Source organism: Leptinotarsa decemlineata, unplaced genomic scaffold (assembly GCF_025532065.1).
Source record: "Leptinotarsa decemlineata unplaced genomic scaffold, Ldec_3_MD MMD2_tig00000035_RagTag_RagTag, whole genome shotgun sequence".
Taxonomy (NCBI): Eukaryota; Metazoa; Arthropoda; class Insecta; order Coleoptera; family Chrysomelidae; genus Leptinotarsa; species Leptinotarsa decemlineata.
Window position 1 is genome coordinate 27,507,267 of NW_027412540.1, and position 20,221 is coordinate 27,527,487.

Consider the following 20,221-nt stretch of genomic DNA (forward strand, 5'->3'; position numbering starts at 1 on the left):
TCTGTCAAACGTGAGTATAGAAATGTTTTTTCTCAAGAACAAAATGCAAGCACTACAGGAAAATCTTCAATCTGTCAATTCACTTCAAAACTTCCCGTAGAAGTATCTATAGAAGAGAGACAAATCTCCAACCTACCTTCGATGTTCCAGACTTCCAAGTTCTTCAATCAGGCGGGTGTCACTTTTCTGGATGAAATCCAGCAGCTTCAGTGTATGTTTTGGGGCGGAGCTCCATACATGGGAACAATACTCCAATCTTACTCTACTCGTTTGCAGTAGTGAAGTGGACTCGGGAGGAGCTGTATCAACTCGACGTAAAGACCCGAAAAATGATGCATCTTTATAGAAATTTGCATCCCAAATCGACCGTTCCACGGTTGTACTTCCCCCGACAACAGGGAGGCTGTGGACTTTTGAGTTTGGAGTGTCTACATGACAAAATGGTACTGGATACAGCCTGTAAAGTTGTCAGGAGTTCGGATCCCCTTCTCTGCATGATCCGTGACCATCAGAGAGCAGGAATTGGAACATTTCTCCTTGGGGCAGCTGCTCGAGCAGCTGATGAACTCGGTATAGTTTTCGACACTGAACGAGGTGACCACAACTCTGTCACCGATTTGGAACCCGTTCAGGAAAAAGCTCAGATAAAAGCCGCAGAGATCACCTTACTTCTGCGGAGACACCAGGATAAGCCAATGCATGGGGTCTTCTTCAATAACATTGGAGACCTTGGCTTATCAATGCGCTTGACGTTCGCTTTTCTCAGGTCGAGTGGGCTGAAGTCGGAAACTGAAGGGTTCATCATAGCTTGCCAGGATGGTGTCTTCAACACCTTAGTCTACCGCAGTCGCGTGATGGGTATAGAGGTTCGTGACACAAGGTGCAGGGCCTGCCGTGAGGGGTCCGAGACCCTAATGCCCTTGCTATCAGCATGTCCAGCCTATGCGGTCTCGGCCTATATCCATCGACATAACGCGGCCCTAAGAGTGCTATATTACCATGTACGGAACTCTCACGGTATTGACGAGACACCGGTGTTGCCTACGCTCTGGGAGATATTGAATCCGTTGTGGGGAACGAGAAGTGCCGAATTTATTGGAACTATTCGTTCTCCACCCTCAGGCTCATGTAAGCTAATAAGCCTGATGTGGTCATTCTTGACCACCAGGGCAAAACGATATTTGTCGTGGAGTTTTCAGCTCCTGGCGAGACGAATGTCGTCAGAAAAGAGGAGGAAAAACGGATAAAATATCGAGATTTTCTCTTCGAACTCCGCAGACTATCCAGATCACTCTGTCAAGATGGTTGTTCTGATTATTGGAGTCCTTGGTGGATGATGTCCTCTCTACTCTCGAATCTTGAAATCATATCGGCTTGCCGCACTAAGATAGAAATCTTAGCCGCCCAGATGCAGAAGGCTGTCATTCTTGGCTCACTGCGCTTGCTCAGGGCACATGATTCTCAGACCCAATGATCACTTACCTCACGGTGTGGGGAGTGGTCATTGGTTGATAATGCTGGCGCGCTCTCCCGAATGAATCGGGGCTTCGGGGGATAGGGCCTGACCAGCGCACACTACGGGAAAAAAATTATTATAATAATAATTTATTAAATCACTGTGGTATAATGTATGCATATGAAGTATAAGAAATGAAGTATAAAAAAAAATTGTGAAACAATAAAAACGATATGTAGTAAAAACACAAAAGAATAAAAATATAAACATACTTACAAAAGTAATTGTCAGTAAGATATATCTTATATTATAATAATAAAATTAATAATAATTTATTTTCGTCAATGGGTATAATATGTACATATGGCAGGTTAATTAAAAACAAAAAGCATACTATAACACTAAGAAATAACATTTATGACATTCATATTAGACTTATTCAGAAAATAACTACTTTAGATTATAAAAATTATAAACTACATTGTTTATAAGGGACATTATGTAAATGATCTTTTAAGGATAAAAATAAAAATTTATTATTAATTATCATTTAGGTATTTCTGGCGACTATAGTAACACTTCTCAATGAGCAAGGATTTAACACGGTCATAGAACACATTTTCGGATTTCAGATTTTTAATCGAAGATGGCAGTTTATTATACAGGATGATCCCATTATATTGTGGTGATTTTTGGAATTTAGCTGTCCTGTGGAGGGATATTCTCAATTGATCAGCGTGACGTGTATGAAAATTGTGAGAGGATCCATTAGTTGTGAGAGTTGTAAGATTTTTTCCAATAAAAACTACACATTTAAAAATATACAGTGCTGGGATAGACAGCAATTTCATTCTTATGAACACTGGTTTACAACTTTCACGATATTCCATGTCAAAAATTTGTTTCAGAGTACGTTTCTGTCCTATAAACACCCTGTTGAAATCCGAACCGTACCCCCAAAACATGATGTTCAAGGAAATATGAGAAAAGGCCATTGCATAATAAATGCTAATGAGACTTTTTTGATCTAAACAGTTTTTCATCGATAATGTTACTAATTTTGGTTACCACGTTGTCCATAGTATGTCCAGTGACTGTCACAGTGGTGTCACCTGCAAACTTGGTTATGTGACAGTCCCTCACATATTCAGGCAAATCATTGATGAATATAATGAATAATAATGGTCCTAAAACTGAGCCCTGAGGAACGCCCAGTTTAACAGCATGCTCAACTGACATGGTGCCTCCATATTTGACTGACATACAGCGTCCCTCCATATTGGAGCCTAACCATCTTAATACATTGTTTGGAAGACCAAGTCCAATCAACTTGTTAGACGGAAAATTCCATGACACAGAGTCGAATGCCTTTGACAAGTCAAAGAATACACTTATAACGAAGTTACCAGCATCCAAGTTGGAATATATGTTGCTGAGAAAGTGATAAGAGGCTGTTTCTCTGGAACGATTTTTCCTGAAACCATGCTGGTTGTTACATAATATGTTGTTGATTTCTACATCCTCCCTTATTCTGAAGGCTACAATTTTCTCATACAATTTTGAGAGCGAGCATAGTAGAGAGATCTGTCTATAGTTATCAATCTCAGCACGATTTCCTTTTTTTAAATAGGGGAATTACCAAAGCCTTCTTAAATTCCTTTGGAAAGTACCCTTGTATGAAAGACTGGTTCATCAAATAGGTAAGTGGATCAATTATACCACTGATTTTATCTTTAACTGTAATTATTGATATTTCATCAATGCCTGTCGACGTCTTATTTTTCATTGATCTGAGAGCGTCATATATTTCAGATTCTGATATTGGGCTGTTATCAAAGGGGGATGGATACTGACATTCGTACTACTGGTGCAGGGTAGGGTTAAATTCTGTCCAAAGTTGGTGGCTATGATAGATGTAGCAGTGTTTGAAAAGTACTGAGCAAATAATTCAGATGTATTTTGCGTATTCCAAACTGAGTTTGAATTATAGTTTTAAGTAATGTCCCCCTCCCCAGCATCAAAACGCATTGGTTTCCCTAGTTTGCTATTTATTATTTTCCATGTCTCCTTCGTTTTGTTGGCTGCATTCCCAATTTTTTTAAAAAAATAGTTAATTTCATTCAGTTTGATTGTTCTTTTATGTTCTCTAAATCTTATTTTATATATAAGCATGCTTTGGGCATCGATTTCTTCATGACTGGTGATCAGATAGAACATTTCTCTTAAGCATTTTCCTTCTTGAACAACATTGTTAGTTATCCATGAGTTTTTAGGCTTTTTAACTTTACTTTGTTTTATTGGGCATGATACATCAAAACACCAGGACAGAGACTCTAGGAAAAAGGCGAAGCCTTTTTGTTAGGTTGTTAGGTTGGATAAGCTCACATTGCTGACCATCTATCGCATATTGTCATTCTCAAGACAGATATTTCTAAGGGAGTAAATGCATGCAACCCTAATAAATCAATAATGAAGCGAATAGTTAATCCAAATAATATAAATGAATTTCGAACTGGACTGAATGGTATGAATTGGTGTCCAATTTTATATATGTCTGTAAAAAAAGGCTTTGTCTTTTTCCTAGAGTCTCTGTCCTAGTGTTTTGATGTATCATTTCCAATAAAACAAAGTTAAGAAAGTTGTTAAGAAGCCTGAAAACTCATGGATAACTAACTGAATAACATTAACCTTTTTGGAGAAAACCGGGGTCTGGGTTACTTCCACCCCAATTCGAAGTCACCTCTAGAACCTCATTAAGATATGCAACTCCCTGCTGCCGTTGAAAATGTGCCTCCGTAGCCGATGTTCTGGAATCCAAATGGAATGACGAGACAAGTGTGCTGTCGTCAGCAAAGCAATATCTTGGATTCTTGTTTTTCCCAATAAGTCGTTGATATACAATAAAAAGAGGGCTTCAAGGATAATTCTTGTACATATGCTGAAGGTTACAATAATAAATTACTATTTTCATTCAAATACATGTGCACTTTAACACATAAATTAACGTCTTTGTTAACTGGAGCCGTTCCTACTAAATTAATGTCAATTATTTGCGTTCGGATTTAATATTATGGCTCTTATAATGAACGATTGCTATTAAACTGTGATGAAATGAACGAAGGAAAAAAATTAGAAGATTTGTTGAACGATCCCATCCAACGAAATATAATTAACGATTACGGACGGTTGTAACAAGAAAAGTGGTATTTCATGTAAGTAGTGATAATTTTGTTACAACTTATTACGCCGGGTATTAACTCTCATAGAATTTCTTCACATGGTACCTTTATTCTTGGTGCCAAGGCCATTTGAATGATTCAAACGTGAGCATACTGAGTGTTGAAAAGGTTGCGGAATCTCGTTTCAGAAATTTCAGCCTCGCAGATCAGCTTCGCAGTGGTCGACCTACCGTAACATAGGACGTGGATTTGAGGACCCTGTTGGAGACTGACCCATCACAAACGGTGCTTGGGATGGTGAATAAACAAGGCGTCAGCTGCCTTGCGGTTTTTGATGGTTAGAAACTTATTGCAAAGGTCAAAAAACTCGAAAAGTGTGTACTCAACTATTTCAAGGATTGACAAAAATTGTCAGTTTCCAAGGTATGTTTTTTTTGCATTTGCGCAACCAAAACAATCCTTTTGTGGATCCTTACTGTTCAGGATAGTAGTTGGACACCGATGAGCTACCCAGGCTATGCCCGAAGGTAAAACCCACTAAAAAACCATGTTTTTTTTTGATGGTTAGCAGCTGGTGTGATTCGAAGATTAAATGTACTGAGCGTCAAAGTGCCAACCGACTTCAAGGACTTCAATAACTTTCTCAAAGGTAGAACCTATGCCAATCATGTCCAGGCAGAACAGCTGAATACATTATGATAATTGAGTCCTGCATATTTTAAGTAAGAGTGACACAAACTACTTCTAATAATATAAAAGTCTATGATTGATAATAAAGAAGGAGTGGGTCAGATTAAGATTTTCAAAATATATCATCTGTTGTTTTTTCAAACCTACTCAGGCTTTCAATATTCTATATTGACTGGTACTCAAGTATCAACTGTTCATCAAATGTTTATATATTAATGGAGACATAGACATCCAAAAATGTTATTTTATCATCATATCACCATGATCTTTTGAACAAGAATATATATCCAACATTTACAGTTTTCTTTTGATTCATAAACATCTAAATTGAAGAATATCAGGAATTTCTTCAAGCAAATCTTTTTCTTATGATGCACTGTTTGGAACTCTAGTATTACTCAAATCTTTTTCTGACAATTTGACGAAATGCCCCATCAAAATATGGTGATACACCAGTTTTTACAAATTTTTATAGTTCATAGATATTGACAGTGTTTCATAGTTCTTGTTTGTATGATCTTCATAAGTAGGCTTTGAATCTTTTACTCAACAGAGCTGCAGAGTCATTGATAATGAGTAATACGTTTTATACAATGATTGTTTTGACAACAATGCATTAGGAGTTGATGAGTCAGCATGAAAAATTCATTTATGTAATTATATAGGACTGCAAGTATTTCTTCATTTTTATTTCATGAAAAAATGTTTATTTGTACAGGGATTTGGAGTATTTAGGACAAATTTGTGTTTCCAATGTAAAATAAGGTGCTTCGAGAGTACAAGAAGTGCAACAAAGAAGAGTCTGTACTGATAATGGAAGTTTTCATTTATCAAATATAGATTAGAACAAGAACCTCGCCGTATCCGTCACAGAAATGTATATTAACAATTTCCTACTCAAAGTGCTACTCGCGATCAATCTGAAATTGGTGATTCGACTCAAGATATGAAACGAAAAGAGGCCATGAAGAGCACCAAATATATATACTCAAATTTGGGGTACATGAGAGGAACTGTTTAAACTAGTAAAATTTAGCGGACATAAATACAACTAGTTATTTTCGAGTGTCTCTGATTTTTTTGTAGTAAAATATATTAGCTGAATACTTCTTCAAATGACTAGCTTTTTTAACTTTCATTTTCTCTGTGATTTTTTCATCCGCAGCATGTGGAACACCCACTTACGAAAAGTCATGCTTTTTCTTCATTAATATGAAAGTCTGGGACATTAGCATAAGAAAGGTCAGTTCAATTTATAACGTGCGATTACCAAATTGATTATGCATTCTTTTGATAAAATTCAACACTTTGTTGGTAGTTTGAATTGGAAAGGAATGCAGCTCGAATTGAAATGCCGAGGTTTGACACCTCCAGGCGCCAATGCCCGCATATCAAAGTTTCAACTCATGACAACTATTCGAGGTAATATTGGATTTTTTATGTTAATGACTCAACATGTTCGTAGTTGTTTGCCAGCCAATAAATGGTTGAAAGATAACTTGTTGGCAGAAATTGAGCACCATTACAATCGAATGATTTATTCATTTGTTTTCATATGCAGACTACGATTTGGATAATATTGAAATGGAAAATAAGACTGCTTTTCAGAAGCTCTTTACGTAATTTATCAAAACATTAGTTGTTGTCCGTGGTTTCGCTGGCATGTAATTTGGTTAATCACATTAAGTTTCATGACAGACCATCATAAACAAATAGTTATAATATTTTTTCATTACCCCAAAATTTCAGGTTCTCAACTTCAAAACTGACGAAATTCAATACAATGTTTGAATAAAGAACCTACCTGCATATTTCAAGATTCTAGGTTTAGTAGCTTCAGCTGTAAGTTAATATAAGAGCGAGCAACAGCTGGTAATTTATATTTTTACTTAAAAAAAAAAAACAGTAACAAAAAATATGCCAACTGCACTGAGTATTGAATAGCTTCGAGAATCGAAGCTTTAGGTAACTTCTATAAGATATGGAAATATGTTGTAAATAAGTGTGTTCCTAAATTTACTGGCAATAGAAACTACCCGTATCCAATTTGGTTCACCAAAGAAACAAAAAGTGTACTGAAAGAAAAAGAAAGATTTCGGAAATTGAAATCGCTATCGGGTTTTTATAATAACAGTTTATGGAATTGAGAAGGAAACTGAAAGGTCAAATCAGAAAGGATGAAAAAATGTATCACAAAAAAATTGAGGAAAATATAAATAATAACATAAATGAGTTTTGAAATTTTGTGACTACAAAAAAGTAAACTAATACAAAATTGAACAGTTTTGTTTATAATAATGAATCTGTTAGTGAAGAAGAAACAGTTAATGCTTTTGCAAATTTTTCTCGTCAGTTTTTTGTTCACAACCAGCTACATACAATTTGGATTTCAATAATAATAATAATACAGGTGTATATAATGAAACATTCACTTTGCAATCAATAAACGAAACCGATTTCAATGAAGCACTGAGAAAATTGAAACATAAAAATCAGCAGGTACAGATGGTATACCCGCATATATTCTGAAAGGGTGCGGTAAATGGTTGAAAGCCCCATTGATACACATTTTCAATTTAATTATCAAATCTAATTCATTTCCAACTATGTGGAAAACGTCCATAACAATACCTTTACATAAATCTGGCAATAAAATGGATGTTGAGCTATTGAGCATCATGTGTGCACCAGCAAAATCATTTGAACACATTATTTTCAGTAAACTCAGCAGTTTCACCAGTAAATATATAGTACCTCAACAGCATGGCTTCATGAGTCAAAGATCAATTAACACAAACTTATTACTATTCAGTAATGAATCTTTCAACACTATAGAAAATAAATCACAATTGGACACTGTGTTCACAGATTTCCATAAAGCATTTGATCAGGTTCATCATGATGGTACTCTTGGAAAAGATAGGCAAATATGAATTGTCAAGCAATTTCATAGAATTGATAAAAAATCATCTACAAGAAAGACAATTCATTGTCAGATATGATGGAAATAAATCGGGTGTTCCTCAAGGTTCGAATTTAGGACCACTTCTATTCATACTCTTCATAAACAATTTACCCTCTCATCTTCAATTTTCAGATTGCTTACTTTTTGCTGACGATTTGAAGTTATTCAAACAAGTCAAAAACAGTTCGGGATTTTATAGGGCTCCAGAAGGATATTGATTCTATTATGGAAAGGAGTCAGAAGAATGAATTATACTTCAATTTGGAAAAATGTTCGGTGCTCTCAATAACTCCTCGTCTGAAAGAACCAATTACTTTTACGTATCAAATGAATGGTAAGGTCTTAGAAAGAAAAACAGAAGTAAAAGATCTTGGAGTAACTTATAATTCACAAGTCTCATTTTCAAGTCGTATCAAAAAAAGTGTAAAATCTGCCAATAGAATTCCGTGTTTTGTGATCAGGTGGGCATCATGCTTTTCGAGTATACATACGATTAAGCTACTATATTAATCTTTAGTAAGGCCTTAACTAGAATTTGCTTTTATTATTTGGTCCGGGGAATATCAAAAGTATCTATATGAATTGGAAAAGGTCCAGAATAAATTACTAAGACATTTATACTGGAAACTGTATTATGTGTGGCCTGATTATAATACCATAGGAACATATCAGTTGAGATCGGAATTTAAAATATCATCTCTGGAACAACGAAGGAGCTTGAACTGTATGATATTTCTGCACAAAATAATAAATAATAAAATTAACTCTTCAGAAATTCTTAATGCGATTCCATTCAACATTCCTCCTCGTCGTACACGTTCTACCCTCATGTTCAATATATCAAGAATAGGGAATCCAGCAAGTATTTGAGACTGATTTTCCACATCTCCACAATTCATTTATCCAAGTAATTAGGCTGATATAGCCTGTTTGGGTAATAATTAAATGAATAAATAAAGAAATTCGCAAAACTAACACAACCGTCAACGACGTCTGCCCGCGTTCGGGTCGCGTTCTCGGCGATGGCGCTTCCTTGCTTAAACCATCCCTCTAGCCTCGCGAATCGTCCCCCGTCGTCTTACAGTAGACGCGAGGCGTAATGGTTTACTGCGATGCGTCAAATTAATCTTATCGCGATAACTTTTAAACGATTCGTCCGAATTACTTAGTGTAAAAGACAAAGTTTATGTATATTAAATACCTAAAATGGCAATTACATCAATATTTATAAGAATCTGACAGATATTCTGAAATGGGTATTGTGAAAAAATCCAATGTAATTGTATTTGTCTCAGTATTTTGCATATAGTAGCTACCACATAAGAGGTAGATATATGTTATCGCGGGCTTATATTTGGAACTATTTGAGATAAACAATCTCACGGTACATTATCTTCACAACTCTAACGATATAGGCAGCGCACGCCTAGGCTCTCAGGGAGCAAGAATTTTTCCGGCTTACTCAATACTCATCATTATTGTGAAGTTACCCACAACTTTTCATCCACAGTTTATGACGAGGGACAATCGAACAGGGTTTAGAATAAGATTTGCGAACACTGTCACCGGATTGCAAATATTAAGAATTGTACATGTATTTCGATGTTTAAAAACACAATATATTATTAAAACATGTCGAATAAATGAGTCAACATTCTACATAAACTCATTATATCAGCCAACTGTCCCTATACAAGCATTAATACCGAAAAAAATGTAAAATGAGAGTATAATAGTATTCATGAAAATTTCATTTGTACCGAAACAGGTAGCGTATGGGAACTGGAAAATTGGTTTCTCGGTAAAAATTTTATGACTTATAAAAAGTATGTCATTTGAAATATCCTGCGTTGAACAATACCGAATGCCCAAGAAAGACTCATCCACAAAATATCAAATTTCTCACTTATCAAAATTAGTTTGTTGATGAAAACTGAAGAATATATTTTTCGAGAGTATATCTATGGACGTATTTGAACAGATTTGCGTACCATACGTTCCTTCGGTGCGAAAAAAAAATAGTTCCGTATATTCGAAACTGAATTACTCAAAATATACTATCGAAAAATATATTCTGAAATTTTCATCGACAAACTATTTTTGATTAGTGAGAAATTCGACTTTTTAGACTAATTCAGTTTCAAATATAAGAAACTTTTTTTTTCGCACACTTTGGGTGTATACCTCTTTTTTTACTGGCGAAATTCAGCCATAGTAAGTGACTTGAGGAGAAGATTGAAAATTTATAAATCCTATATTTCAGCAGGTGCTGAAGTGGATAATTTGTGAAATTTCTGAAACTATGACGTCAGTGCCTACAATAGCGAGTCATGAATAATTCAACATCTACCTAAGCCTGCCAAATCGAACTTTGATTCCAAGAAAAAAAAATCAACTCGTTTAACATAAATAAATAATAATAATCTTCATTCAAATGCGTATTAATTGTTTGTTGGTGATCTCAGTGTTGTTAATGGAACAATCTGTGTGGCCAAAACAATCAGCATACAAAAAATATGAATGCCATATATTTCTTAATATTAATATTCATAATAACTCATCATCGACCTCTACTGTTAATGAATTCGCTACAAATAACCCTGTGATTTGAGTGAAATATATTTCTATCTCTAAGTTTATGATGAAATATCACATTGCAGATGAACCAACCGTATTTTCAGAATGGGACCGGTAATAAATTAAAATGAATAGGATTTTTTACCGCTACACAAATACCGGTATGTCCGAAATAATTTATTGCATTTAAATCAAGTCGATAAATTTTTATTGGCAGAAAGTTCCACTCGCAACAGATTAAAGATTCAATTGGTGCATTAAATGCAGACTCATTTAGAAAAGTAGACCTTGATCTTATAGAATGCACGAGAGTAGGAGAAAAAGATGAATGTTTAAGGAAGTTACTCAAAGTGATGAAATCAAATATTATTGTTTCGAACAGAAATCAATCATCTGTTGAAATATTTGTAGTTTTAAACTCTGTTTTCCCGTTGATCAGATGTCGCCCCTTTTAAGTATGACAACTCTCAGAAGTAGAAAATTGGACAAGGCACGGATTAACGAGGTCCTACTGTTAGAGTGCCATTCCCAGAATAGTTGGAGAGAGGCTGGATGAACTGCATTTAGACTTATGCACATTGCCAACTGCACAAATCATTTAATGCAGATTGCAACAGACTGTTGGTTCTGGAAATGACCTGTGACATTATGCCTCCAACTGTCAACTATGAACTTCCTAATAAAGTACTGTTACCGAGTAGAAGAGACTGGATCCTCCGGGAGAAGGAAATATCAAGAGCAGATAGTTGTTGGTTCACAGATGGTTCAAGATGGACCCAGGACAGAGATAACAACCTATGCAACTGTATTTCAGGCAAAAATTCAGGCTATTGAATTATGTGCAAAGAGATTGGGAGAATCCAACCTCATACATAAGTCAATGAAAATAATCTCGGACAGTCAAGCGGCGTTGCAAGCTCCTAAGGAGCAACGTCTATATTGGCGGCAAATTGCCAAAAACGACTCTCCTCAATAGGAAGACTCAACAGATAGTCTCTGGTCTGGATTCTGCGCAGTCGGTGCCCAGTCGGTTTGTGAGGAACCAGGATCGTCGAAACGCCTAAGAAGGAAGTGAAGTGAAAGGTTAACCTCTCTTTTCATTGGTCAATTTTTCAATGATTCAATTGTAATTAAATACTTCACTTGTTTAATAAAAGTTTTTTCCATACACATGTTTTCTCACTCTCTTGTCTCCTTTATTCCTAAAGTTGGTGATTAATTTTGTAATGGGGGGGGCTCACAGAAAAGTTTTAGATCATTCTACTTCATTTTCATAACAATAACGCCTGTTTCGAATTTTCTGCTAAGCACCATTTTCATTCACCATAGTTTTGTTTCACTGTATTGACTTCAGGCCCTGATGAAGCTTTAAAACAATGCGAAAGCTCGACGAATAGGTTGAAGTGCTTTTTCTTCCATTACGTTGGACTGTGAGGGTTTCGATATGCCTACGCATTGAGTCAGTTATCAATTGGGGGGGGGGCTGGAGGGAGTTGGTGATGGGGGGGTCTGGAGAACCTTATCGGACCAAAATATAACTCAAAAATACAACCAAAGAATGCATGGGTCGCGATAACACACAAAAGAAGGCGCTATTTGGCTTTTTTACCATTTTGAGAAAAATGGTCCATCTTTGAGATGCTCTAGCTCGCTCCCTATTGGTCTTAGAAAAAAAACTTTGCATAAAATTTGTGGGGAATTTTATGTTCTACAACTTTGTATGGAAACTGTTTTTCGCTAGAACCACCCCTTTTCGAGATATTGCGAAAAAACCGAAAAATGTCCGAAAATTTCGAGGTTTTCCAGCTACCAAAAGTTGTGCCGAGCCCAGATTGCCAGTCACATTTTCATATTTTATTCTTTATACCCACTGAAACGAAATAAAAAATAAAATCTTCTACCCCACCTTTTGTAAGGTGAAATCCTCTGGGAACTGGACTATTGTCGCATCAGAATAAAAAGTAATTAGTTGGCCGCTGCCACTTTTTCACGAATTATTATTCAGTCATCCTTGTTCACTGTGTTCCAACATAGTTTATTTTACTGAAGAAAGAATAGAAATTGTCTCAAATATGCTGCCAGAATAATCAGCAAACCCAAAGGACCCGACTCATAGGCGAACGTTTCCTAATCATATCAACCCCATATATGAGCAAAAGATACATTTACCTACTCCTTTCCACACTAGAATCCACAGAATGTCCGTTTCCCTCATGTCTGACTCAACTTATCTCATAAGACCAATCTATCCACCTCCATGGACTATTAAAATTCCTCACTGCAACACTGAATTATTGAGTCTTCCGAAAAGTGAAACAGCTAGTAAGGTCATCCAAATAGACGGCGTAGGAGCTGCCACAGTCAATAAAGAACTTAGTCAATGCTACAAACTACCTTCCACATGTAGCGTATATTCTGGAGAAATATTTGCGATAGGACAAGCTATGGATCAAGCCAAGCATATGGTGGGCAATACAGTTATTTTCACCGATTCACTGAGCGCTGTCAAGGGGATACGTCAACTTTACCCAAAGCATCTGCTTCTCCTTCAAATCAAAGTTGATCTTCAAGAACTATATCTTGACAATCGTTCGGTGGAAATAGTATGGGTTCCTTCTTACATTGGTATTCTCGGTAACGAAAAGGAAGATTTTGTGGCACGACACTCCTTTGAGAACCCAGAAGCGATAAACATATATAAAGTTCATCATGAAGATTTATATAGTTCTATTAGAACGAAAATTTCGCAGGATTGGACAGAAAGGTGGCAAAAGCAAACCGCAAATGAATTATTCAAAGTGAATCCGGAATTGATCAAACAGAACTACTCATACTTAACCAGAAGAGATCAAATCACAATTACTCGTTTGAGGATTGGTCACACTAGAATAACACATGAACATTTATTCAAGAAACAAAATCCCAAATTATGTGAATTTTGCAATACACCGTTAACAGTGGAACACATCATATGTCTCTGCCCCTACTACAATGAAGAACGAAAACTAATGAACATCAGTGAGAACATAAAACTCACTTTGAATAACAATGTGGAGATAATTAATGTATACAATCAAATATGAAGTTCGTATATATGTGTGTGTATATCTATATATATGTGTGTATATATCTATTATAACTTGTAATGTACCCCGCTAATAACCCTCTGTGATTGATGCGGTTCTTGTTTAAATAAAAAAAAATAGAAATTGTTGCAACCTATTATCGAAATAATGAATGTGCTAAAGCTGCTGCAAAAATTTATAATACGAATCATCCACAACGTGAGCCGTCAATACGTTAAACAGGGGGTGTCAAGTTCTCATTGGAACGCCCTGTATATTATGTACCATGGATCTTCACAAAGAAGCGACATTGCATATCGATTTTCCATTAGGATACCTGAGGAAAAAGCCAGAGTTCGTTTGTCGACCGACGAAATCGAGATTATTCGCCGCATTAGTTTTACCGGACTTTTCATTTTTGTGTTCGTGAGGATTACAGTATAGTTTCACGATAACGAAATGCCCAATCGAATGTACTTCGAAAAGATTCAGCACGGTTTGTTAACTTCCACTTTAATGGTTTCATGGCTTCGAGGTGTATCTATACCAGAGTTACCTAAAAAAAACATTAAATCTCGGTTGATCACGATTGATTTACTTTACGAAACCATATCTTACAGAACTGTATCGACCATTCGAAATAAGAAACGTAAATACATTGTTTATCTTGGTTATGCTAATTTCGAATGTTATGCTTCCTTATTGCCGTGTGAAATTGAAATTTCATAATGACTCATGAATAAACATTGGACTTTATGATTTTTGTTGAGATATTCATTTTTAATTCACAGTTACTTTCTTGGTGTGCGGTTTTGCAAGTTGGCGAGACTCCAAGTCGCAGACGACTCAACCTTCTGGTTAATGATTGCCATTTACCAAAACCTACACGACAGCAACAAATAACAAAAAAATGCATCTACCGAACGTGACGTTATTCAAATGTCACAATTAAACAATCATCAATTACTTGGAAGGACTACTCACAAGTAAACTGGATTACTTACGTCTTTAATCATACTGAAAATGAAATAATTTTCAAATATGTAGCACATCAATACCAGAAGTAAATATAATTCGTTAAGCGTACCAGACTGCGATAAAACAATAGTACAGTACAGTACATTGTAATTATCTTGCACTTAGACTATATTCTTCTCCTCCTGTCGAAATAATGAACATAAATAACATCAATCTCAGGATGTTAAATTGCCAAAGGTAAGAAATACTTAATATTACTGGAGTTTTTTCCCAACACCAAATCGTTATTTTCAACACCTCGACACGTGTTTTGATCACCAAGTGATCATCTTTTCAGATATATAAAAATTAATTTCACAATGTTGCCTATCCAAATTTATTTTTGCAATGTGTCCTTATGTAATAATCAGTAAACCCAACAACATTATATAGTATGCTCTTTGGTATAGGTCCATCATCGTTATTCATAGTATTATTGTGTTTACTTATTTCTACAATCTCATAGGCATCTAGTTGCCTGTTGTTGTTGACTTGTCTAACTAATTTTAATGAACTGAAGTCTATGGAATGGTTTTGTTGCAAAATATGATGGGCGACTGCTGATTTTTCAGATCTGTGGACAGCACAAACGTGCTGGGTTGAATTTTTTAGTGCATCGTCTTTTGAGTTTCCCTCTAACACATGATAGGTTCACAAAAGAAAGACGTACAATACAGGAAATAGCAGCCACTAACGGTTCCTCGAGGGGTATTGTAGATGACATAATAAGAAAGAAGAAGTTTAGGCTAAGAATGAACGAAATCTCGACTTTCAGAAAGGACAAAAACCAAGACAAATACATCTCAGTTCCATACCACCAATATACGAGAAACTTTGGGAAAATTTTCAAGGAACTAGGTATGAAGGTGGTTTTTAAAACAAGTCATACACTACAGAACCTTTTGGGAAGTCCAAAAGACAAAGTCGAGAATTCGGAAAAGTCTGGAATTTACGAAATTGAATGTAAGGACTGCGATGCAAAATATTATGGACAGACAAAAAGATCTATTAAAGTAGGATATAAGGAACACATAGCACACTTAAAATATTGAGGACCTGAAAAATCAGCAGTCGCCCATCATATTTTGCAACAAAACTATTCCATAGACTTCAGTTCATTAAGATTAGTTAGATAAGTTAAAAACAACAGGCAACTAGATGCCTATAAGAGTTTAGAAATAAGTAAACACAATAATATTATGAATAACGATGACGGACCTATACCAGACCTATATAGCTTGTTGAAATAAAATAAAATAATGTTGTTGGGTTTACTGATTACTACATAAGGACACATTGCAAAAATGAATTTGGATAGGCAATATTGTGAAATTAATTTTTATATAGCTGAAAATTGTTTTATATCAACATATATTGTAAAATAATAGATAAGGCAAAATTGTATAATTAATTTAGGTTGGTATACCTTTATGGTTGGTACGCCTGGCTGGTTTACCTGTATGGGTTACCTTTATACCATAAATAGGGTTAGCTCGCATTAGTTTCTAGTTTTAATCTTCCTTATTGAAAATGATCACTTGGTGATCGAAACACGTGTCGAAGTGTTAAAAATAACGATTTGGTGTTGGGAAAAACTCCAGTAATATTAATTACTACACCAAAGGTTCCAATCAGTGCATCATAAGTAAAGAAATACATGACTTTGTCAACCAGAAGAATGAATGTTCAATTGCTATAGAATCATAAATAATTATTTTTGCTAATCCGTTATGAAACATAAGCTTCACAAATTTTTAATGACATTCGAATTCTATCTCAATTTTACCAGATATCGCTTTACAGAAACATTTTTTATTTCAATTTTTAGTTTGATGAAATTTAGACATGTCATGAATTTTATTCCCACATTTAAACCTTCAGTGTACTATTCTTATTGGTAATTCATTATATTTCCTTATTGCTAACTACTCAATGCTCTATGTGTTGTTTGTTTACTTTCATATTCCTATATTATTTCTGATTATTTTATTGATCACTAGTGAATGACAATCATTTTATTATCATTATTATTTTCAGTTCAATTGGCCAAAGTTGCGGGATAGTTTAGTTTTTAATAAGAATTTCACATTGTATTTGCCATTGTTGAATCATAATCTTAGTTCAATTTCTCCTTCTGCTAGTTGAAGGTTTCAATCTGCTTATCCTGCTTTCAGTTTTGAATTTCCAAATATAAAAATCAGTTTTGTACATACACTATCATGTGAAACATAAACATTTCTTTGATAATTCTCAATATTTATAACATATAAATGAAACTGAGTGATCAAAAGGTACATATGTTAAAACGTATCAGTATTTGGAGTATTTTATCCAGAAGAAAATTGAAACTGTTTTCCACTCACGATGAAATCCTTTCATCAACATTGGAATAATGGAGTTGAAACATATTTTATGACTGGTTTTTCAATTCTAAAAACAACAAGAGCGTTTATTTTTGAAACAACTTCATAATTTAAGGGAAATAATACATAATCAGCTCTGCTTACAAAGACTTTTCCACATTTTCATTATTTCCGAATAGTAATTTTCATGGATATCGTAGATAAAACATTTATAATTAATGATCATTATAGTTTTTGGCCAAAAACAGCACCTCAATCATGCCTCAGACACTGTATTCCTCAGATTTAGCCGTCTGTTGTTAGTTTAAGAATAGTTATGCATCTTCAATCTCTCCTCTCTAACTGAACTATTTTTTGGGAGTACCATTCAAACTAATTGAAGTACTTCGGCTCTTTGAAATGATGAATAAAAAATAATAGCAGCAATAATAATAGCCTCGAGTACATATACACACATCGGAAAAGTCTAGGGAAATTTTTTTTAGATCGCTTTAGGAAAAAAAAAGTTGACGGGTGATTATTAAACGAATGTAACTTATAACAAAATTTATTAAATGGTCAAAAATACTGAGTGCGCATATAAGCAAAACTAAAAAAAATATGGCTCTTCTTTGGCACCCCGAAAAAAAATCATAATACATAAAAAATTGGAATCAGTACAAAGTATGGCCTCCACGCTGGTTTATTACGGCCCTACATCTATCGTGCATCGACAAAATGAGATTGTCAATGTCTTGTTGAGGTACATCTGCCCATTCAGCGATTAAAAGCTCTCTCAATTGAAACGTTGTGTGAAACGTTGCCTTACTGTACCACCTCTGTATGTGTGGACTTCCTGGACGTGTCTCAAACATTCATTATTTCCAGGTCGTCTCCACAGTCTTACTCGACGAGAATCTGGATGAAATCCAAATCTGGATTCGTCTGTAAACAAAACTGTGGCCCAATCATTTGCATTCCAGTTTTGATATTCTTGACACCACTCTAATCTTCTACCGCGATTGCCTCTCGACAAAGGTGGTCATCTAAGTGGCCTTCTGTTGTGGAGATCTGCTTCATGCAGTCGATTTCTGACAGTATCACGACCAATGGTTACCTGGTGCGTCTGCTGCAACACGTTAACCAACTCAGGTGCTGTGATTGTCGGTTGTCTTCTTGCGGTTAAGACCAAAAATCGGTCTTGAACTGCAGTTGTAGCGCGTCCTCGCCCTGGATGTTGTTCGGCTGGACTGCCAGTTTCACGGAAACGCCGCCACAATCGACTGATAACACTTTGGGAGACCCCCAAACGAAGAGCTACATCATTTTGTCGCATGCCACCTTGAAGAAGCCCTACAGCTCTATTCACCTCAGCCAATGGTAAGTGATGGCGTTCCATGTTACAGCACAATATTTCCGGTTTAATTGCTGAGCAAGAACTGCATAGAATGTACAAACTCGACACTTTCAGATTATCCATTTTAGCTGAAAAAACTTGATAAAAGATTAGTTACCGTTTTTGCAGGCTTTGTTCAACCCATAGAAATCTACAGGGTGGTCGAGTGTACCAATTTAATCGAAATGAAACGACCTCATACAATTATTTTTATGATATTTAGTATGTTATAAAAATATCCCTAGACTTTTCCGATGTGTGTATTTTTTTGAGGGCGATGTGTCGTACTACACGCATGCAATTGATCGAATTTGGAATTTATATTTGCTTGGAGCTATTTTGGAAGTTCAGTTGATGTTTTAGATTCCAGATGTTGCTTCTACTGCGCTATTTCGAAAATAATAATAATGGAAGACAAAAAATGTTCAATTCTTTGATGACACTAGCATAACTTGACAGAAAACCTGTTTCAAAAATACAACTACCAGATCTGCCACGGGGATCCAATCTTCAATAACAGTCGTCTAAAAAAAAACGACCTTCCGCATTTCAGCAGTTGGTGATGCACTTCCATCTTGCGGATACCAAACAACAATTACTCTTCTGACCCCGATACTTCCAAACTTACCAGATGTTTTCGAAACGAAGCATAATTCACTCGACCGCTTTTTACGCATTCACACTTTTTTCATTTCACGTCGAGTCCACAAAGCAATCAGTAAAAGGTAATAACATAATGTAAGTAAACCGCATTACCTCATAAACAGTGACCTTCACGATGTGTTCGAGAGCAAAGAAACGATGCTGAGGATGATATAATATTAAATATTTGACCGCAGATCGGAAGATATCGACTTTCGTAAGATTAAACGGAGATTGGGAAAGTAGTCGAAGAAGAAAGCATGATTCTATGCTTTGTAAGAAAATTCATTGTGTCTCATGAATGTAGTGTAGTAAAATCTTCGGCTTCAGTAAGTTGAAGCAATAGGTTCACATTTAGCTATTGCTTTCACCACATCAAGATGCAAATATTTGTCTTATCTGGTACGAATGCTTGAATGAGAAACAAAGTCACTTGAATTGCAAAACTTCAGTTGCGAAAATTCTGACAAAATATCAGTATGGCTTTGGGTTGATTGAGAGAGCACGATATATTTGTAAACCTGAGAGTCTTTCGAGGAACTCGATCACCTGAAAACATGCCTTCGAAGAAAATGGGTACAGCGAAGGAGAATTCGAACAGGCCATACGACTCAGGACAGAGAACGCCAAAGTTACCACAGCTAGGCTGGAAAGGGAAAAGTGTTCTTTCCTTATGTTGAAAATGTTACAGATCGGTTTGGGGGAATCTTAGAGAAACACGCCGTGAAACCAATATTCAGGCCAACAAAAAACTGCCCATGTCTTGTCCATGTCCTGTCCATGTCTTCTCGATGTCCTGTCCATGTCCTGTACATGTCCTGTTCATGTCCTGCCCACGCCCTGTCTATGTTATGTCCATGTGGTGTCCTGTCAATGTTCTGTCCATGTCCGT

General features: G+C 35.7%; 1 protein-coding gene across 1 annotated transcript in view; it reads left to right on the forward strand.

Moving 5' to 3' along the window:
• Positions 1-20,221, forward strand: part of Shrm (Shroom) — a 401,550-nt gene that overhangs the window by 143,829 nt on the left and 237,500 nt on the right. The gene's annotated exons all lie outside the window — the stretch shown is intronic.